Here is a 23,496-nt window from a genome sequence, read left to right as displayed (position 1 = left end):
AGCAAATCATGGAACTTTCTTTACAGCTTATAACAAACTTGTGTATTTAAGAATATATTTATAATCACTGAAAACCAGAGCTCAGATTTCTAGTCCCAGCATAGCTGTTCTGTGAAGCTGACAGCAGGCCTAGAAGATGACAATTCCAAACTTAGACACTGCCTGTCCTAGGAGACCTGTCAAACTTGAAAATGAAAATGTAACCTTTCTGAAGCAGAAAGTGTGCTTTATTTTGAAGGTCATGTAAATTTAATGCTTACAAACATAAAAGGTATACATACTACAATCATAGAGTATCTAAGAGATTAATAAAAGGATGATTTGCTTTCCTGCCTGATTCCATTTGTGAATACACATACTTGGTATCTTTGTACTCCCAGCTAGGCCTGTATTTTATTACTTTCTATGCTCTAGCCAAAGTCAGTAATTACAATAAGCTGCTACTGTGAAAATTTCCATGAGCAGAGGAAATTTTCACATTTCTAGGAGCAAAGAAGTACAGAAATGTGATCTGTGTGCACAGCATTTGCTTGGTATATGAAAATAAAGCATGATTCCTTTTTTAAAAAGGTATTGAATATGTATTCTAATGGTATCTGCATTTGGAAATGTTTCTAATTACAATTTAAGGTTGAAAACCTTTTTTTTTTTTTTTTTGTCTTTGCAGAAGGTTATTGATTAGTTATTACACATCAGCCAAACTAGAGCTATCAAACCAAAGGCTTTGATTTCCTGGATCCTGCCTTTCAGTTTAGTTGTTTCATGGCTTTCTCATCACTTCACTGATTCATCTTGCAGCTGACATCAATACAACTACTTCAAGGAAGACTTCAATAGAAATAGTAGGAAGAATATTCCTATGACTATTATGGTCATGATTGTCAAGTGGCTACAAGTTTGATTACATTAAATATAGATTAAAAATATCCTGTGATCAGTTTGCTTAGTGTTTTTGGAGTTTTTTTCCCTGTTTTGTTGCTGAGTTCCTTAAAATGGTTCTTCAGTTGAAATGAAAACATAGAGCTCATCTCTCTTTTCCATGAGATGTTTTGCCCGGGTGATTTTTCTTCTGTTTCTCTATGATTACGTCAGATATATAATCAAGATCATAGGTTTTACTGAGTTGCAATACATCAGCAGTTTGTCTAAATGTTAAAGTAGCATCTCTAAAGAGATGGTTCTATCAATTGCAAAGGCTAGTTCTGCAAAGACAGAATAATGTCTCAAAAGAAAATGGGTACAGTCAAGGTTATGATGGCTATCTACTTTCCTAAGGACTTACAGAGAAGTTGATGAGTACATTTCCTTTTTCAGTCTTCTATATATACTCAGTCTTATCAACAATGTACACTTCTTTCTGTTTACCAAAGTGGTACCATGAGGGAACAGCAATGCAGAGTAGCTGTATAAAATCAAGATATTAAAGAGAAATGGCTTAGGCAATGTTTTCACTTGCATATCTATTAGAGTAGATATATGCGATTCTATTTCTCAGTACTCAGCAACAGTCCCTGTGAAATCATATATGTAATTTCCCCTGTAAGACCTTAACAGATTCCTCAGATAATTGAGTAACAATATGCAATGTAATCCAGGTTTATAATAAAATGACAGGAATTGCTTTCCTAACCTTTTAACTTTATTTTTATTAGCAATAAAATAGAAATTTTGAAAATTTGAGACTTACACTAGGAAAATGCAACTATCTAAAGGTCAAAAGTAGGATTTCAGCAGAGGAAATGAAACATCATTATATACCTCCAGAATCTGAGGAACCTATCACTTCTCTTGGTAGACAAGCTGACCTCTTGCAGATCATCTACTTGAATAATTCAAAGCCTAAGTTCCCAATACATAAGAAAAAGGGTAAAATGTTCATCTCTAACAGACTTCAGAAACAGTACTCTGTATTTAACTGCCCTTTGTATTGCAGTGCCTATAAAAACCCAAAAGAGTTAATGGCTGATTCATATCTCTAACTCCTATTTTGGACCTTTTAAAGGTATCACAGGCACAGGACTGGTCTGACCCACATTTCTGGGACCATTTCAGAATCTGTATCTGTGTTTGCGAGAGGCAGAGCAGATGGGGGAGCCTTGGCTGTGGAAAAAGTATCTGTTGTTGGATATAAGCTAAAGACTAGAAAACAGAAGAGGCAAAATAACAGCATCACAGAAAATTTAAGGAGCAATCCATTACTACATGTTTTGATTAATTGATGTACACTCAGTACAGCAACATTCATAAAATTGCAGGTATAGTAGACATTACTAGCAATTCACAATTAATAAAAGTTAATCTTTTGGCTAAGTTTTAAAAATATGACCTATATTACTTAATTAATCTAATGAAATATGCATTTCTCTTTACAGTTCCAAGTTCACCAGTATCACACAATCTTCTGTATGTTAAAGTATCAGTTGTAATTGCTTAGGCCCCTTCTACTGGTTCAGTTAATGCTTGTGAGTTTATATTAAGACAACATTAGGATAAGGTTCAGGTAGTAGAGACATTTGCACTTCTTCGTATTGCTATGTAACCATTCTGTCCAGTGAAAGATATTTTTTACCAGGTAAATATGTGCAACGTACAACACCATTTGATCCCTCTACAAATGTGTGACTTGTCACTTTCTCTGTATGGCAAATACAAGAAAGTAAGGACATCTGTCTGTATGTCAGAGTTTGTATTGTGAAACCCAAACTGACTCAGACTGTACAAAATTATTCAGAGTTCCCCACTGTGTAGAACCACTAAGTCAAAAGAAAATGGATGCACATGTGTCTATGTGTCATGCTTCTGGGTGGTGTAATTGTTTAAAAAATGTATCTTTTTCAATGTTGTGAAGATTCTCAAAAACCATGAAATGTTTGAAGAACCGTTCCAAGGCTGCTAGAAATACTATTATCAGTCCAAACTTTATTCTCCATGCTCATTATAATTTGAAATAAATATACTCCTTAAGTTTTCATAAATTCCATCTTCTGCCTGTTGTTTTCCTGATTCTGGCTTTTTTATCCCAACAGCTTTGAAGGCTGCATTTGATTTCTTCTTCAGAAGATGGAGATTTTTCAAGCATTTTCACAGTGTATTCCCTCATCAGAGACTAGCTCCAGCTGAAATGTATGGCTTTATTTATCCCATCAGGTTTATTATATCTGCCTGAAAAACTGACAGAGCCACTTAACAGAGACTGCAGCTGCCACAATATCAAATGTGAAGAATGAACAAAAGATGCATCTTTAGATTTGTTTGCCAATGAACAAAAATACAGAGGGGATCCAAGGCAAACACAGCAATCACTATGGCATTAGACAACAATTAGGTAACAAGGTGCAGAACAATTAACTATTCAATGTCTGTATCAGCTTCATATACAAAGATATACTGATAGGCACAAGAATAGTGTAGACTCATTGCAAAATCTGCCACTCAGTAAAAATCTCAAATGTGTACATCATACAATGGTGAGCTCCAGAAAATCTAATTAATTTTACTATTTTTGTCACACCTTAATACATGTATCACACTTTTCTAATCATCTTAATATTTAACAGAGATTATTCCCAAAAGTCGGATTAGTACTTCATGGGCATATGAGTGATAAGAAAAAAGTAAAGTGTCTCATAAAACAGAACTGTTTACCAGTTTATGTGAAGAGGAACTGACTACAGACTTTCTTTTGGACATAAAGTAGTTATGCAAATCAGTACATCTGACTCCATGGTGGTTTAACAGCAAATTAGGTAAAAAATCAGATTTTTCTTGGAATTCTCTTCTCTTCTCTTTTCTTGGACTATTCTCTTATTTCAGCAGTTAACTCAACCAGTACAAACAGGTGTGTAGGTCTCTGGCAAAACAATACTTTTTCCCTTCCAGACAACAAGAAAAACGCTTCTGTTAAATCATTGAGGAACATTTCATCATATGAACTGCCTTGGACCAGCTGGGGAGAGCAGTGTCCTTGTAACACCAAGGCTGTGAGTTCAGTCCCTGTATGGGCCTTACATTCAGAGTTGGGCTTGATGATCCTCATGGGCCCCTTCCAGCTCAGAATATTCTGTGATTGGTTGGGGTTTTTTTGTACTCTGATAATACATCTGATATATCTCTGACAATAATGCTACATAACAGGATGACATTTCCACACCTTTGGATATTTTTATTTTATTCAGCTTAGAAAGGATGGCTAATGGAATTAGGTGGCTCTGCTGTGGCCTATTCTGCCATAAAAACGGAGGTCACAAGGAGGTGGAGATTAAACCACTTCAAAGACATTTCTGTGCTGCCCTATTAATGATCCTCATCTATGCTCTTTATGTCAGAGAAAAGGACAGAAAATGCAACTTAACCAGAAAAATAATAGCTACTGAACATTAGTTTCCAGTCTCTGTAAACAGCATGGAACTATTGTAAAAATACCGCTTGTATCTGATTGCCTTGCTGCCTGAAGTTGTCTCACCTCTCCACAGAGTTTCATATGGATCTTCAAAGGCCTGTTTTTCCAGGATTAGGAAATATCTTGGCTTCCATTTTGACTGACAATATAGTTGAAGTTTTCATATTGGCTGGGTCCATTACAACAATAAAGGAAAATTTGAGAAGTCTCAAGTCTTTTCACGGAAACTCCCATTCAAATTCATTGAAATAAAACTTTCCATTTGTGTCTTGGTTAATCAGATCTTTGTAAATGAATACTCAGACGTAATTATTACAGGGCATTCATCTCTTTGGTCATCAGTTTGTTCTACTTTAACTCTTAAGCCTGTGAACAGCAGGGATCATACAATCACAAGTACTTAAAGTTACCTGTCACTGGAGGCCAGTTTAATGGGACATGAAGCCAGAAGTCTCTAACATGAGGAACACCTAATTTTGACTAGCTACAGTTTTTTCATGGAGGAATTGAATTTTTATCCTATCTTCTCTTGGAAGTCCTATGTTTGCTTCATCTATTATCATCATATCACATCTTTCCCTATGTACTGCTAATTTTAATCTGAGAGTTTGGTTTTCTTTTTGCTTTTTTTTTACCTTTTCTTTTTTTTTTTTTTTTTTAAAAAAGGAAGATGATAACTGGGAATCTTAGTCCTGCCTTTTTTTTTTTTCTAGAGAAATTCAGAAAAATATCTAGTTCTTTCCTTCTTAATCAAAAATTTTAGACAATCATTTGGAACCAGAGAAACTGTCATAAAAATACTTGCTGACTTTAATTTCTTTATTATTGTAGAACCCAATATATGGATAATTTTCCATTCTACAGCACACATCCTCAGCTATCTTTATATACATAACTGTATAAAATTGATGGGCTTGATATTCTTTCCATTCATGACTGACATGTAATTTGTCGCATCCTTTCTGTTGCAGGTCTACATCTGCTTTCCATCAAAACTTGTTTTTGTAAAAAAGGAAGGGAAATAGTATATAAAAAAAGCTCAAACATATCAGTCCAGTAGTCAGAGAAATATTCACTCTTCACAATTTTCTTGTATGAGGCTTAATAGAGGGTCACTGTTCTGTATTCAAATGTTTTCTTAAAATGTTTGAACACTTTAATCTTTTCCAGGCACAAATAAATAACTTTTTCCTCCCATTTTTTTGTCTTTTTGAGCAATGCTGACTTAGGGATGCAGAAAGGGTTGTTTTTTTTTTGTTTTTTTTGCAACCAAGAAGGAAAAAGGCAAAGCCAGAAGATTAAAAACCTGCTCATCATTTCTTCTAAGACAATTGATGTTATGTTGGCCACTGTTACATACTTAAATCAATGATACTATAAAAAATGTAGACTGAAGAGGGATCAAAAGCAGTAAAAAAATAAGGGAGATTTTTGTTTTGCAGCAAAACCCACCCACAACAAGTGAGGACACCTTCAACTAGACCTGGTTATTCGGAGTCCCATCCAACCTGACCTATTTCCAGGGACTGGGACCTACACCCTATCAGGGCAACCTGTGTCAGTGTTTCACCACCTGACCATAAAAATTCATTCCTCATATCTACTCTGAATCTGCTCTTTTTTCATTTACAATTGTTACCCCTTGTCCTATCAGTATAGGTCCTGCTACAGAAAAAGGAGCATGGAGTGTACCCCTACTCTGATTAGTGAGAACCTGTGGTGGTGCACATGAATGTACCTCTGTGACTGTGAATCAACACCTGCAAGGTGCTCAGGTTTTTCTTGTGCTCTTTCCCATCCATTCCCTCACCACTTCCCAAGAGGAGTTTTTTCTAGGCTTCTTTACCAGCAGCAAACCTAAAACTCCAGCAGCTGGAGAAAGGATCTGGCTGGGTCCAAGGCAGCTGTTTATCTGTAAACATTCCCTAAGCCTGTCTTGCCTGAAGGAGTTGATTTAGTTATTGCAATCAGATGGGAAATGATGAAGTCACTGGTAGGATTATTTATACATGTGAATTCTAATAGTACACAGTAATAGCAAGCAGGTCCTCAAAGGATTCATTTGTGTTTATGGGCCAGGTGGTATTAATCTCTTGGTTACAAAATTAAAACACTATGTCCAGAAATTCATCTCCCAGCAAATAGTTTTATATTAGGCAATGTACATAGTACTTTCCTCAAAAGAATTTACACTTAGGATTAGTTAAACATGTTAAGCAGGAGGAGACTATAACCCAGATAAGAGGTAGCTATATTTCCACTCCTCCAGGAAACTCCACAGATAAATCCTGGGCTGGGAATATCAGTATTAGTCCAAGTACGTCTCATTTCACTGGAAATGACCAAAAGAAAAGAGAAAAGCACTGAAACCATTATTTTCTGTACACATTGAAAGTGTGATAATTATGATGTCTCCTTAATAGTTTATATTTTGAAATCAGTCTACTTAGAAACACTTTTTACCCTGTATAAGCTTTTACAATTTGATGTAAGGTAGAATGGCCTTCTTAGTAGTAAATACTGGTTTTCAAGGTCAGGGACATTCTCAAGAGTGGTACCACTGGCTAGTAACTATAAATAGCTGTCTGTTCCAGATGCTGCAGGAAGATATCTCCTGGTCTTCCTATACCTCTTATATGGATGCAAAAATAGGTCTTAGGAAGCAAGTGCAGTACAACGCAGCAAACCATCTAATGAACTGGTTTGCAAAATTTCAACAGGTACATAAAGTTGATTTTCCTGCTTTTATTTCTATTCTTCAGCTCTTTATTTGAACCATTCTGAATGGATCTTCATATTACATATTCCTTTCTTCTCAGTTTGGAACTAGGCTTTGGTATAAATGAATAGCTCAGGAATCCTAGTTCAGAATATATTTGAAGGACATCCTTATTACATAACTATTTGCACAAGCAGAAACATTTGATATGTTTCACGTTTGTATATAGCTCTCCCAATAAACAAGTCTATAATTTTAGAGCTGCAAAAGAGCTGCTGATAATTCCAGAGCTGAAAAATAACTGCCGTTATTTTCTTTAATACGTTCTATAAAAATCAAAAAATCTTGCCAAGAAGTATTCCAAGGTAACCTCTGTCACATGCCTTTATCAGTTTCAGATGACTACATAATTCAGTTTAGCAAATTTGTTGCGTTTCTAGGCATCACATTTGAGTTTCATTGCCAACTCAGCTCTGATAAACATCCTTAACCTATTTTTCTGTCCTTCACCCCTACTTGATTTGATTGACCTTGATTTAGCTGAGGAAGGGGATGACAGTGCAGAGAGAGGCTTTTAGAGCAGGCAAGCTAAAATTTATATGAATTCATATGAAGTGTTCTTTTCCTATAGATAAAGCAGCAGGGATTCTTCTGACAGTGGTTTGCATTGAAAAATCCAGATGTCAGAAGGCCAATATCTGCTCTCACCTAATAGTCCTGTTCATTCTTCTGTGTTTTTCAACCATAAAAATTGTGCTTGTGTATTTGGATTGGGTGTATCTTGACAAAAAAACCCACTTCATCTACCATCTTCCTTGATCCTCCTTATGTGCATGATTCTTACAGAAAAACTGCTTTGCTGCTGTCACATTTGTCATGAATGTGATGAATAGCTGAGTGTGGCCACACTAAAAATTACTGTTGTCATATACTGAGAGAGTTAAAGAAACCATAATGCACAATAGGTCATTAAGGACATAAAGCAGTACTATTTTCTTATTTTGCGTCTCTAAATGCATTTTGTACTGTGATACTTTTATGGATAAATAAGTGAATGCTCCAGTGTACATAAAGTGTCCAGTCAAGTTTTATTCATCTGCTTTCCACTGCAGCAATCTAGTTGTAGCCCATTCATTTTCATTTCTGGTGCTGCTGTGACACCAAGATGACTAAGGATTTGCTTTTCCTTTAGCTGCTTTTCAGCATGTATAAATGTACTTAGAGACAGACTAAAATCTTCTGCCACAAAACACAGAAGTAACTTTTTTCTGTATTGAAATAATAATAAAGAACAATAGTATAGAATAAATATCAAGTGCATGTTGGATGATTATTGATTGAATTTGGTATGAGAAATGCATCAGGTGCTAAGAAATCAAATCAAACACACTGATCTCCTAAAACACCTTTTTCTGCGGAAATCTGAAAAAATACTGTAGAATATTTCCTTTTTATTTTATCTTTGATGAAAAAATTCTGTGAGCCAGTCTTTGCAATAGACCAACATAGGCAAATTACTGACTAGTATTTTAAACTGAACTAAAGGTAATCATCTTCACTCTGGTAGTAGATTAAGGTTATTTGCCTATCTCTCTCCCCTGTATTTTCCTTTTAAAACAGACCATAGGTAGCTGTGGGGGCCGGGGAACCAATAAAAAAAAAAATTAAAAAAAAAAAAAAATCACTGGAAAGGAGAACAAAAAACCCTCTGCAGTTTAGATCTCTGTATTTTCATTATCCTATTCCAAAGCCATTTCCCATAGCATATACCAGCCACATCATACAGTTAAGCACATCTAAGTCTTTCTTTTACCAGAATCTTCTGCAAACTGTGGTGGATCCCACAGTACTTTAAACTGATTACATGTTACAGGAGTAATAGTGTCCAGGGTGCAAAATCTGGCTTGATGTTCTGATTAGGAAGGCTCAGAGATAACTTGTAGTTGCCATCTGAGGCAATCTTTTTATGTCAGAAAAAACCCACAAAAGACAGGTATTTAGAGGTAAATTAACTCAGTACCAACTACACACCAGGAGTCTGCTTACTGGCATTCTTAAAAGATCTTGTATGCCTAGGGGTCACTAAAATCTACATAATATCAGTGTATGTCAGCCTGCTTTTAAAAAGATACTTCATATACTAAATTGTTAAAACACCAATATTTTTCTCCATAAAGACATCGTGTGTTGACTGAAAATGAATACAAAATGACCTACCAACACTGATGTCAAATGCAGTTACATAACAAGATCCTTTTGCATCCTCAATTATTTGGTTCAGCTCTTATAGCTATTTCTTTTTCCCTTGACAGGCAAGAAAAAATCACAGGCTGGAGAAGAAACAAGTACAAGCTGAATAACAGTCATCAAAGAAAAGTTTGACAAATGTTGGTTTTTCATTAATTTGAGAAACATTTATGAGGCATGCAGATTGGCTGTTAGCATATTTAGAATTCATAAGTATTTTCTGAATGCTCTGAATGTGTTATACAGCGATGACAGATAGCTTACATTGGCTGTGCAGTTCAACTGATCTTATGGTGTTTCTTTTCTTTTACTGCCTGACAAATTTACTAGCAAGAGAATAGTGAGTGAAAAAATAGTGAATAATACACTAATGAAATGTATGGATCCAAAAGACTTCTACTCAAAGCCAAATGAGCAATGCTCAGTTACCCAGTATTCACAGGAATATCTAGTCTGTTGAATTAAAAAAAAAAAAAAAAAAAAAAGGAAGAAAAGAATAAAGAATTCAAACAGTATCCTCTCAGCGCTGAATCACCTTGTCATTCAATCAGAGCCTATGACCCAACAAAACACAGAGCTTAAGGTCCTCTCAAAATAATGAGAAATCTAGATGTATATTTGCATTATGACTGCAATTGCATGTATCCTAACCTATTTTTGCATTAACCATGCTAGCTTCTTGAATGTTTTGGTTCTTTAGAGGAGCACACTTTGGACAAATATTTTTCTCAAGAACATTCTTCATTGTACAAAACAAATTGGTGTAAACACAAGTTAGCTTGGAGGAGGTTTTTCTCAGAATTGAATAAAAAGACTGCACAGAGAGAGAGTAACAGCATTTCTGGACTAAAATGGGTGTTCAGGCACTTCAGTACTAGGCACGCTATTTATCCTCAATTCTCTTCTGCAGCATGTCACCAATGGCTGAATATAAAGGCAAACATGAACCTTGAAAAGCTGATAGTGTTGCAAACGAATTAGAAATTCTCTCAAAAGAAAGATAATAGAAGCAAGTCTAACACATAAGTTTTCACAGTTAAGAGAGATACAGAAAAAACAAAATATCAAAGGTCCTGCCCAAGAGAGTGATTTAATAGATGTCAGTCTAACAAAGTATTTCCATTGCCAACTGGCACAAGTACAAGGAAATACTGTCTGAGTAGCAATTTTCTTTTTCCTTGTTTCTTCTTATTCTGGAAACACCTGCTGTGCTGCTCGAATTTTAAACATCTGAATGACAGTTAAAAATAGGAGTAGACATGTTGGGATTTTGTCCTTAAACTTTCTGTAGTGAAGACAAGGTTAAGTGCCTATCAGACACTGTACCAATTTCCTAATTGGCAAACCTGCTCCTGCAGCTTAATTTACACTTGAACATACAGAATGATACCATTTTCCTTGAAGAATTCTTCTGGCAAGACAGATATACTGAATATCTTGTTGGAAATTTTTGACTCAGTGAAATGCATGGTGCTTCATGACCATTGCATTACATTTATCAGCTATGTTCCTCAAAGTTTCTTCCACAGAATTATCTTTGCTTCAAGGATCAATTTTTTTATTAGAATACTTTGCCACTTCTCTTTCATGTCTAGATACAAATATTATAATTGCAAAACATAGCCTCTGGAGTTATCATAATTGTTATTCTGTCTGCTCCAAGAAAGAGGGCAGGCTTGCTGCACTTCCAGTTCCAGAGGTCACTGTTTCTACAGCCACTACTTTCCTCACTCTACTACTGTTCTGCTCCTGGAGGAAATTGGTGAACTGCCATTCTGCTGACTAAGCCTCTACTGATTCTCTGATTGCTCTGTTTCAGCAAATTTGGCTTGAATACAAAAGCCATACATGTATAAAAGAAGACTGACATAATGGAAGCCACTAGAGTCCCTTTCTGTCTCTTGCCCTGTGGCCACATGGGCATTCTCTGTCCTTGTGTTGTTACTCAGAATTTGTGTGATATTGTTTTGCTTCATCTTTACGTTCTGTCAAACCAAACTAGTTCAGAATAAGTTCAGAGTAAAACCAGTGGTGACAGCAGGGTGGAGAGAACTGTATGGCAGAAGGATTCAGAGGAGGGGCACAAGCGAGGTTGGTTATGATGGCTCAGACTTCCATGGCCCAGCCCTGATACAGCTGATTCTGACTGAAATGAATCACAAGAAAAGCTCCTTCAGCAGATCTGTAGTGACCACCTGGACTGGGAGTAACAAACTCCTAAAGAAGATGGAGTCTGGAAGGGACAGCCACATATTTGAGAGAGAAAACAGCAGAATGAATTAAACTGTTTTAGAAGACCACATCTGTTGACAGCCTTAGGCTTCAATATTTATTTCCCAGCTCATTCTCTCATTCTTTTGTTCTCTGCTTTGAATGAAATATGCCAAAACTTCTGATATTCTCTAGACTGCAGAACAAGTTGGGAAGTTCTGTAATTTTCTAAATTGTCATGAATGCCACAAACATTTATTGATCCATGCATCCTCTGAATTTGATTAAATCAGTCTGAATGTATGATTTGGGAACTTGGCTACACCCAGAGGACCAGAAATGTGAGGTTCACTCTGTGTCCCTAGAGTGCCCTTTATGTGGCTGTGCAATATATCATTAAACCATAAGCACTCTGCAGAAAATTCTTTCAGAGAAACAAAACAATTTTTTTTTTTTGTTAAGTTTTACATTGTATTTACATTGGGGCTAAGTGTGGTTATTCTTCTAAACAAATGGACTTGATAAGGGTTGAAATATGTTCACAAATGTCACAAACACAACATGGAGAATTGATGACAAAGGCAGTTGTCTGTGAAACAGAAAGTAGAATTGATGCTTTTGAAATGAAAAAATCCATCCAACCCTAATCTCTGCCAACAGTTAGATAGATATTTTTTGGCAGATCTCTGAAATCTTAATATTAAAAAACAAAACCAAACAAAAACAAAACCCAAAGAAAACTGCTACTCTAGCTAGTAAGGATTCGTCTTGAGTATCAAGAAGTATTGTAAAGAGCAGTAAAAAGTCCTGAACTTTCTCAAGAATGCAGTGGTCAGATTAGTAAGAAGCTTTATTTTGTTTACAGTGGAGTTTATCACTTGTATAAGCAGATGCTCCTGTGCTAACTCCCACTCAGCAAGCAGCACTTTGGACCTACATCCATAGTAATAAATGCTCAATTTGAAGAGGATTATCTCCTCCTTCCCCTCTTTTACTTTGCCTGAACAAAGCGGGAGGTGGAGAGAAGGAGGGGGAGATAATCCATTTAGCATGCAGTTCTTCACACCTGCCAGGTACGTAATAAATGCTGGATTCCAGGGGGACTAGCATAGTAGTTCTTGTTTGGACTGGAATAAAATATTTTCAGACACTGGACTGAGCCCTTGGGACTGAAGTCCAGAAAGGGTTCTGTTACTTGATTATTTCTTATATATCTCCTGCATTTTTATGTTTTCTGAGTAAGACAATACAAAGATAGAATGGAAATAACAAAGCTGAGCTTCTGCAGGATTTTTTGTGTATGTGATGTGAGAAATATGTTGGTAGGATCCAGTAATAATGAAATAACATTGTATTATTTAAAGCTATACATTCCACAAGAGGAAAGGAAGAGGCAAAGAAATCTTCATGAAGCTTGCATGCCATACAGTAAATGGTCCCTGAACTCAAGATATCTTAAAAATCATTCATGTTGGTCATTGTGATAGCAGCTTTATGTTACAACTCAGCAACCTGTAATTCTCTGTTATCAACTTACTCATATGATTATGTTTGCTTTTTTTCTGATGTTCCTATTGTATTTTATTACATAGACTATCAAATTTTATATATTTTACATAGAATTAATGCAGATATGAGGATGCTAGATGCAAGAAGCAAGCAGGGAACACAGAGACTGTGTGAAACTAAGTCACACAAGCTTCTCATTCTGGCCTGAGAAAGCATAAGGAAGAATCCAAACAGTCCTTGGAGAAGGACAACAACCTTTGCAGGTGTTGTTTAGATCCTTTTTGTTTACTTGCAAGAAACACTCAAGGGATGGTGTTCCAATTGACCAATGATGGTGATGTGTTAGTTTAATGACCAATGAGAGTTTTACCTCTCGGACCTTCTCGGACCTGCCTATAAAAGAAGATCTGGAATAATAAATCTTGCTCTGTTGTGCAATCCATAAGAGAGTCTGTGTTGTACTACCTCACCGTTCCTAATATAGTGCGACACAGATATATATTTTGATAAGGTATTTAGTCATGCAACAGATCTAGATAGAGTTGACACTGCTCATTACAGAGGAGCTGGACTAGACAACCATTAAAAGAACTCTTCCAACTCAAACTATTTATGCTGGCCCTAATGTGAACAAAATCAGTGGAAAAGAGATCCTGAAAGTTCCAAACAATGGGAAGAACATGGTCTTTTATGCTCTATTGTCTTTTCAGATTTTCTGTTGCGATGTTTCACATAACTTGAAGATGGCCTTAGTGTTAGATTAAGTTACTCATGCCTTTCTCCATATCTGTTAGTGCTGCTTAAACACAGACATCAGATAGAAGACAGGTAGGAAACCACAGAGCATCTCAAGTGACAGCAAATGCCTGAATTTATTATCAATATGGATCATACTCTACACTGGTTATATGTAATAGGTTTCAGACTGAATATCTAGTTTAGCTCTGGCTTCTAATATGGGGAAAAAAATAAGAAATCCCTTTTACTCAAGACATCTAAGATATCACACCCAAAACAGTAACCTATTGATTTTCCTCTACCCATGGTGAATAGAGTTTCTCCTTCCTTATTCAGAGGTGTATTGAGGATGTCAATACTTTCCTCAGGCTTGGTGCCAGTCTCTGATGCGGGACGGCTGAGAGACTCCAGCACTGGTGAGGTCTCAGGTAGCCTTTTTATGACTCACTTCAGCGCAAAGCTATCTCAGAAGCATATAAATTTGAAGTAATTAGGTTTTATTCTTAGAATTGTAGAATCTTAGAATGATTTGGGTTGCAAGGGACCATAAAAAGCCTTCTAGTTTCAACCACCTGCAGTGAGCAGAGATTTCTAACTGCACCAGGTTGCTCAAAGCCCTGTTCAATCTGACCTTGAATGTTTCCAAGGACGGGCCATCTGCAACCACTTTTGGCAAATTCTGCTGGTGTTTCATCACACTCGTTGCAAAAAATTTTTAGTTTAAAACTCATATGTCTTGTCTTATCACTACAGTTCCTATTAAAAACTCTAGCCACGTCTTTCATATAAGCCCTCTTTAAGTATTGAAATCCTGCAATAAGATCTCCCTGGATACTTCAGGCTAGGTCTCTCAGAACGACCCAACTCTCTCAACAGCCACTCTTTGGAAATAGCTAAACAGTTGTTTCTGTCCAGACATAATAAAATGTCATGACTAATTAAGTATAAATTGAGTTTATTATTACTGATGGATGATAGAATAAAAGTCCAGTCAAGGTGTCTCATAAAGAACTGGAAGGCATTTTGCCATCCAATTCCTCCAAGTCACAAGATCTGACAGAAGTTCACAATAAGTACAAGGCTCAACTAATTGATTTTTTTCTTAAAATGAAACTAAACATTTCCCAGTGGCAGAGTCATTAGACTCACATACCTAGAAATACAAGAGCATGTGGGTGGAATTTAAAATGTAGTAAGTGCCTAGTGCACAAGCTACTGTTGCAGACAGTGATAAATGCTAATTAAAAAACCACAACAGCACCAAAACAAACACCTCACCCTTCCAAAAAACAACAATGGAAGAAAATACATTTTAATATCTGGATGATAAAATTAAGAAATTGCAAAGAGCAACAAATTTGGCATAATAATTGGTTTAATTTATTTGCAGAACTTTTAACTAGCTCATTTTCATTAGTGCCTCTCAGGTTGTTGTCATATATTTATTTCTCCTGCTTTTCTGAAAGGTTCTATGATAAAACTCCCCTATGACTAAGACACAAGTCCCAAAGCTTTGATAATCTTCTGCCAGTGAGATTATGTTAAAATATATTACATTTTGCCATCTCCCTCAAAAAAAAAAGTTATATATTTTGATGAGCTAGAAATAGCACAGAAATAAAGGGGGAAAAAATTGAAATACTTAGAACTGGACATATTCACATTCATGAATACATTCATACATACAAATACACAAAACCACACTTTTAGTTACTTGCCAATTTTCCTGACAGTGTTTACCATGAATTTGTCCAATCTAGGTTTAAACAGATCAAGTGTCTCCCGCTTTTTACCCAGGGAGTCAAGAGACCATATAAGTGAAAATTTTCAAAAACCTTGTCCTTAGCTTTAGATTAATAATTCCATATATAGGAAGAGCATTGTACTTGGAAATGCTACCCATAGTGTATATTTGTGAAGTAGTTGCTATTACATAGGGTATATTTACAGAGACAAGTTATTATCTATCATAGAAGATGGTGGAGATTTCTGTGGTTCAAACACTTAGTGTGTTTATTAAGTGATCTCCTCCCAGTGCAAAACTTGACTTATTTGTTGAATGAAAGATTGCAAAGTTTCCTTGCAATGAAACAAATCCTTAATAGGACAGTTACAATTCATTTTATCCCATTAATTTCTAGTTTCATCCTCACCACTAACAGAAATACATCCTTTCATGATTACCTTTTTTGCCGCTTTATTTAATCAAAGTTTAAAGTGACACAATGTTAAATTATACCTCCTTGCATCTTCTTCACTAGTACTCATTCTCCATGAGGAAAAAAAAAGGAGAAATTTGTTATGTATTGTTTCATTACAAAGTTGATTTTATTACTTCTATGTATTAACTTCAATTAATATAAAACACCTGTGTAGAAAAATATTGGGTCATACACAAAAAGGACCTGATCTTCCAAACAAGTAGTCCAGAATAACCAGTAACATAACTAAGAGTATTTTTTTCATAGACCACTGAGGTCTCAAAGAATTTTTGGACCCAGTTTAAGGCCTGAGCATAAGCTAGATAAAAATACTTTAATAGAATTTAACTCATTTTTTGAGACTGTTAATAGAGACCAGATAAATTCAGTCAACTAGGAAAAATACACTGGGATTTGGAATATAAGATCTGTGGGAAGGTGGGGAGAAATCTTCCAAGGAAAGAATATTTACCTATAGGAGGAGAATATATTGCATTAAAAAGAAATCAGCCTTGTTACTAGAAAAATTGTAAACTCTTATGGAATAAAAAAACCCTCAGAACTGGAGCAACACAAATAATGAGTAAAGGATCATACAATCATAGAATAGTTTGAGTTAGAAGAAACCTTGAAGATCATCTGGTTACAACCTTCCACACTGCAGGCAGGGACACCTTCCAGAAGAGTGGATTGCTCCAAGCCCCATCCAACCTGGCCCTGAACACTTCTAGGGATGGGGCATCCACAGGTTCTCTTGGGCAACCTGTGCCAGGGCCTCACCACAGTAAAGTTCTTCATGTCTTACGTAAACCTACTCTCTTTCAGTTTGAAGCCATTCCCCCTTGTCCTATCACTACATGCTCTTGTAAACCACCTCTCCCCATCTCTCTTGTAAATTCCCTTCAGGTACTGGAAGGCCACAGGTAGGTCACTCTGAAGTTTTCTTTTTTCCAGGCTGAGCAATATTCATTTTCTTGGCCTTTCCTTGCAGGCTCCAGGTGTGGTCTCACCAGAGTGGAGCCATGGGGAAGAACCCCCTTCCTTGTCCTACTCACAACTGCTCTTGATGCAGCCCAGAATACAAATGGCTTTCTGGGCTGGGAGGCCACTTCTCCTGCTCATGTCCAGCCTCTCATGCACCCCAGGTCCTTCTCTTCAGCAGGGCTGCTCTGGATCTGTTCCTCCCCCAGCCTCTGGTGATACAGGGTTTGTCCTGACCCAGCTGCAGCACCTTGTATTTGGTCATATTAAACAAGAGATTCCCACCAGCTCACTCCTCGAGCTTGTCCAGGGGTCCCTCTGGACGGCATCCCATCCACCGGTTTTGCCAACTGCACCATTTGCTGAGGGTGTACTTGGTCCCTTCCTCTGTATCATTAATGAAGACAGTGAATAGCACTGGTCCCCTGAGGGACACCATTGTCAGCAATGGGATTCAAGATGAGGTGCTGAGAATACAGGGGGATGAAGTTATATCAAGTTGTAGGGAAAAAGGTCCCAGAGGATGGGGGAACAAGATGTTGAGGTGGGATGGGCAGAGAAGCAAAGCAAAGCATGGCTTCTGGAAGTAGTGTGGTGGGGAGAGGAGTAGGCACAGGAGAAATGCTGGATGGTACCTGGTGGGCAGGAGAGAAATATAACACTGATCTCAAGAGTATGGCACTGCAGGTGAATGTGGCAAGTAAATAATTAGGCCTAACAGAATGCATGTGAAAGTAAAAGGTGATATGTTTTGGAAGGCCAGCAGCAAAGAGCATAAATCACCAGGGAAGGGAATGGAAAGTGGTAGAACAATTAGTAGGGCAGTAAATGAAGAGGGATAAAAACAGTATGCTTTGGTGCCAGTGTTCAATATTTGCCTGTGTTCAGTCTTTATCTTTTACCCAACAAAATGATTTTGTTGTCCTTCATACTGAAAAGGCAATTTTTTCCCAGTCTCTTTTATCTCTTGGACATCTTGAAGAAGAGAGTGAGCCTCAGAGATAGAAGTTCTATGATTTTATGTGACTAGGAAAGACAATTGATCTGATCTATATTAGAAAACTAGAGCTAGCACCATTTAAATATGTGTGATCTGAATAAGAACTATTTTCTACTTTATTTTCTAGTGAGCACATCCTTGTCATATGATCTTGCTATTAAATACTGATATAAATATGTAGCGCTGCTTCTTGGAATATTTATGTGATGACACAAAACCATGGTAATCACACTCTTCACCTCCTCAAATAGTTTACTATCTTAGCAGGAGGGGATGGCACTTAAAGTAACATTAAAACAGAAAAAAAAATAAAAATCTAAATTTCCACTTCACATGTAAGGCAAAGTAATCATTCAAAGCATAAAATTTGAAATAGACATTAAAACATTAAAAGCAAAGAGAGTCTAATAAACTCATAGATTGGTTGTGTTTGCATTAAAATTCAAATTACTTTCTCTGGTTCTTGAAATACAGTAATATTAAAAGCAAGTTTAAATTGAATGGAAACAATGTCAACATTTGAATATTTCTTATGCTGTAGCAATGTTTTCAAGTACTCTCATTTTCATTTTTATGATAGTGAATACAGAGGAAATGAATGTTAGGCCAAAGCTCTGTTTTTCTAACACTTCCAATGTCTTTGATGCATTTAAGGATATTTACTAGTTACAAAATTCTCAAGACACTTGCATTAAAAACTAATTGTTTTTCATATTCATGCAAAACGAAGTTAGTTGTTTATTTTCCTTTAAATAAAATCAAGGATTTTGAAAAGAATTCAAGCTCAGTATTGTTCATTTTATCTTATGGATCTTTTATCAAATTTTGGCAAGGACAAAAATCATAGTTTTATATTCTGTATGTAAAAAATGGAATCTTGCTGCTATGCAACTAAATCCTCATTTTAATGTTTCTTTGTTGATGAAATTAAACACTGTAACTAAAAGTTACAGGTTTCACAGTGCAAAATGAACTTATGAAATGAACTTACTCAATGTAAGTCTATATTATTTGAGATATTTTGTGGGGGTCAATAGTTTTTTTTATATGTCAGTGCACTCAATGTCACTTTTGTTGACTCCATGCTGTTCTATTTGTTTGAAATAGCAGTCATGACTATCATGTTACTACATGCAAAATACTTGGACTCTTTTTCAGCTCCGCACAGGATTGCCAACATCATCCTTGGAGTTCAACTAGATACAGTATTCTTCCACATAACCAAAAGCTGTATGAAATTATATCACAAGACTTCAGAACAAGAGAAGCAGAATCCTTCAGTTAATTACAAATATTTCCTTCCTTTTCTATTCAGCTGGAATGAAATGAATGAAAATAAATAAATGAGTAACTTCCAAGCGTCATTCAGCTTTTAATCTGCATAGCCAAATCATCACCTGTGACTAGAATAGCTTGAAGCCCTAAGGTAATAAAACCTAAAAATGAAGCAGCAGCTTAAGTACTTTCTCTGTAACATGACCTTCAGTGAACATCACTCACTATCAAATTAAGTGAACTCCAATTTGGAATCCCTTGGACTCCTATAGTGTTTTGGAGTACAAAAAAAAACATGACAAAAAAGTGACCTCCAACTGAAAGTGACCACAAGACTGCAGCTGAAGTTCTTGCTATGGCAAACTAACATTTTATGGCATCTTATTTTAATAGCTATAAAATTTCATTCTGCACTAAAGCTACAGTAATCTCTTTCTTAATTTGATTACTCTAATTCAGAAGGACATATGTGTTAGGTATTTCTTCACCTTTAAGTATCACCAGAGATGGTTATGCTTCCCTTGGGCTGACCCCTACTTATCTGCATTTTTTGGTCTTGATATTCTAAGTCCATTATGGGACTAGCCCCCCTACCAGATCAGTCACTCTCCTTTCATGTTATTTTCCATTATAGAGATATACCCATGTCACTGGAACAATGAAATTGTCACTAATTAGAATGCTTCCTGCAGACAGAATTTAAATTAACTGGGTTTCAACTACCAGATTTGCTTTTAGTAAGAGATAACCACAGGCTCTAGTGTCCAGAAGGGAAAAAAAAAAAAAAATAGGTCAGAACTCATCTTCACAGTTATTTTCCTTTCTGAGTAATGTTTTGTGAAGCAATCAAATATCTAGCGATGTTTAAAGTACAAATAATGATTTAAAAGCCTCTATTACTGCTGTACAGAATCTCTCTTTGAGTGCTGTACACTACTTGCAGCGGAATGATAAGAGCCTCATCACTGACAGCCCACATTAGTGCACTGATTAAAAGTCTGCCTTTTGTCTCCATTTTCAGGACCTTTTCTTTACAATAAACTGCTATTCTAAGAAATAGTCTTTTGCTGAAACTCCCCTTAGAATTGTAAGAGCTGTAGTATGTCATCCATCAGCCAATTGCTGGAATAAAGGGAAATTCACAACAATAGTCATTAGTAGATGATGTGGAGTCTCATCACTCTTTTGAAACTTGAATTGCTTTGAAACCAACTGTTTACTGAGCTTCATGTCAGGACTAGGAGAATGTGTTCAGATGGATTACTGCAAGTCACAGTTCTCAGTGGAATGTGAAAACAATGCACATTCTTCTGACAATGTATGGTGTTGGTGTCTACTCTGCCTTCTCTTCATTCAGCTTCACAGCATTCACCCTGTCTCAACTGCAGGTGCAACAAGTTCAGTCAGGGTGCTGAATGTAACAGTTTAGTGAGAGTTTCTGTGATAGGTAGTGGAGGGGCTCAATGGGTATAAATAAAACGTGGGGATGTCCTAGAAGGACCTTGCCAGTGGTGAGGACATTTAAAAATACTGTGTCTTGCACAGTGTAGACATCGTTTGGGCCACCTGCAGATGGCAAGGAGCTAGTTATTGCACTGAAAATTAAAGCCTAGGCTACCTGTATTCCCCATGAGTTGTTGAATCTACATTTGAACACCTATTCCACAGGAACTGGCTCCAGATCAATGTGGTAGGCAATTCAGTTGGACTACAAAAATATGCCTTAAGGTGAAGCCAGGAATATATGGTTAGTCCAGTTATGATCTTGGGGGTTTAATCAATGTGTTATTAGCATAGTTTCACTAATAATAACACCCATAACACAAATTATCCAATTATTTCAACTCATTTACTATAAAAACTGATACATACAAATTTTATTCTTTCACTGTTTCTTTAAGTACTAAAGTTGTCCACCCAAGGTCCTGTTTCCTGCTCTATGGAAAGATGAGACCTGAACAATAGAGTCTGAGTATCTTTGCTGGGAGAAGTATACTGGTGCTGTTGAAAGGGGTGTGCTGCTGGAAGCAGTCAGGGAGCTGTACCAAAATATCTAGGAGAGGGAAAGGACTGGCTCATGTCAGACAAAAAAGTGCTTAGTATTGATCAAATTTTTTCCGTTCCTCATTCTGCAAGAAATGCCTGGCTGGGTAATGTGTTGTTTATCAATCAAAACACGTATTTGTCATGCTTAGATGCTTGTCAGCTTCATTCTGCTAAGGAAGGGTGGATGATTAGATCAAAAGAAAGGACAATTTAAGAGATGTTGCTGGTGTATTCTTTTCATGCTTGACCTTTGTAGGCAGAGACTGTCCATTGTTCCAGAGAAGTTTTAAGCAGACACGTGTTTAGAAGATGGCACTCCCAAATTTCCCTTTATGGCTAGCAGCAACTCAAGTATCTATTTGAATGTGTTCCATAACGATGCATGCAGCAGTCCTGTGCTGCAGATGGCATTTGGACAGAATATCTTAGTGGTGGCACACAGAGAGGCAAGCAAATCAGTGACTGTGTGCTCTGGCAGTCATTTCGGATCCAATACCTTCAACTTTTCTCATTTGAACCTATGCTAGTTCACAGTTAGAATGACACCTCTTATGAATGTTGCAGGTACAGTGAATGCACAGAGTTTCCTGAATACTAAGTAACAATTTTTATGTTCTTTGCAAATTTTCAAAAGCAGTTGAGTCTTCTTGCATTGGCTATATATATGCATCTAAAAAAAACCGATAGGACAGACGTGTGCTTAGCCAGGGAATGAGAAGTTTGCTTCATAGGTCACAAGCCATGGCCTTTCACAGTAACCTGCCAGTAGTGAGCAAGGTATGACTATTGAGAAAGTGCATAGTTTGCTATATAGCTTTGAAAGACTGCAGACAGATTAAACAGAATGAAGTCTGTAAGAGTTATAGCTATATTACCAATATCTATACAAGTTATACTGTGCCTACTAATTATCCATGCAGGTGTAGAATTGTGTAATGAATCTATTCCCTACATCGGAGCTTCCTCATTCACGAAGATATCTGGTAAGCACCAATTCAAAATCCAAATGTATTCAAACATGTAGAGAGTGTTGATGCTGGGGTGGGGGCAAAGGAACAAGACACAAATGCAAACTTAAGAGTAGAATAAATGTCAGTGTAAATATAGTCTGCATGATTACAGTTTCCTTCCAACTGACTGTAAAGAAACATGTTCCATCATATCAAAAATAATCTAATTTCATTGCCATATGCAACAACAGGAATTTTTCAATGGCTTCTGATCCTGTTCAGGCCTTCTAATTTCAACATCTGGTTGCTGGTGAAATCAGAGGACTGCTTTTTTTGATGTACAGTCCACTCAGAAAAGAGTGCACAGAGCACTCCTCACTTCTAAGTTTTCTTCACACTCTGTTGGAAGGGCTTTGACTACAAATTGCATCAGTTAAAATTCTGACTAGACTAAGCTCATATTATTCCTCCTTAGAGCAACTGTTCCATTAAATTAATCTAAAGGTAAAATGCCTAGGTAAGATGTCTACACATTTAAAGCCAATTTTGATATTTGTTACATAACTCTTTTAGGGCATCCACACTCCTCTTTTGCCTCAGGAGCCATTGATTGGAGAGGGGCTGGATTCATCCCCACACAACTTTTAGTTACATAAATCACGGCAAAGCTTTTTGCTGTAAGCAACAGCCCAAGTTGTGTTCTACCGGAGTTGCAGCTTCACTTTCTTCAGAAGAGCATTCAAAGTCTGAGAAAAGCTGGAAAAAAGCTGATATCTAAGGACATGATAGTGTGGCTGAAGAAAGCACTAATTAAAGCACTTGACATTCCTTTTTAAAGACTGTTTTAAGTGCCTGAAAAAACACTGCTGAGAGTTAAACCATCTTTCCAAGGAAGAACAGTGATTAAGTTCTGCCTTTTGTGTGTGACCTACATCTGTGGTCTTTATTTGCATTTGCACAGGAAAGCAGCTGATTACAGGGTTCCTCCCTCTGCTCCCTGAGGACAGTCAGACAGAACTCACTGAGGCTCTCTTGGATATCTTGGTAGTAAAATGTAGTCTGTTTGCAGCTCTGTAGGCAAAAAAACACCTTACAAATATCTTGCTCTAAAAAGTCCATAATACGGGAGAACCAGCTGATAGTTTTGTAAACTTTTAACCTACTGCAGCCTCCCTAAAGCCTCCCTGAATCCTGTAAGATGTAACACAACTAGAATCAAA

The sequence above is a fragment of the Poecile atricapillus genome, chromosome Z (assembly GCF_030490865.1).
Source record: "Poecile atricapillus isolate bPoeAtr1 chromosome Z, bPoeAtr1.hap1, whole genome shotgun sequence".
In the NCBI taxonomy this organism is placed as follows: domain Eukaryota; kingdom Metazoa; phylum Chordata; class Aves; order Passeriformes; family Paridae; genus Poecile; species Poecile atricapillus.
The sequence above is the reverse complement of the archived record's forward strand: the minus strand, read 5'-3'. Positions refer to the sequence as shown.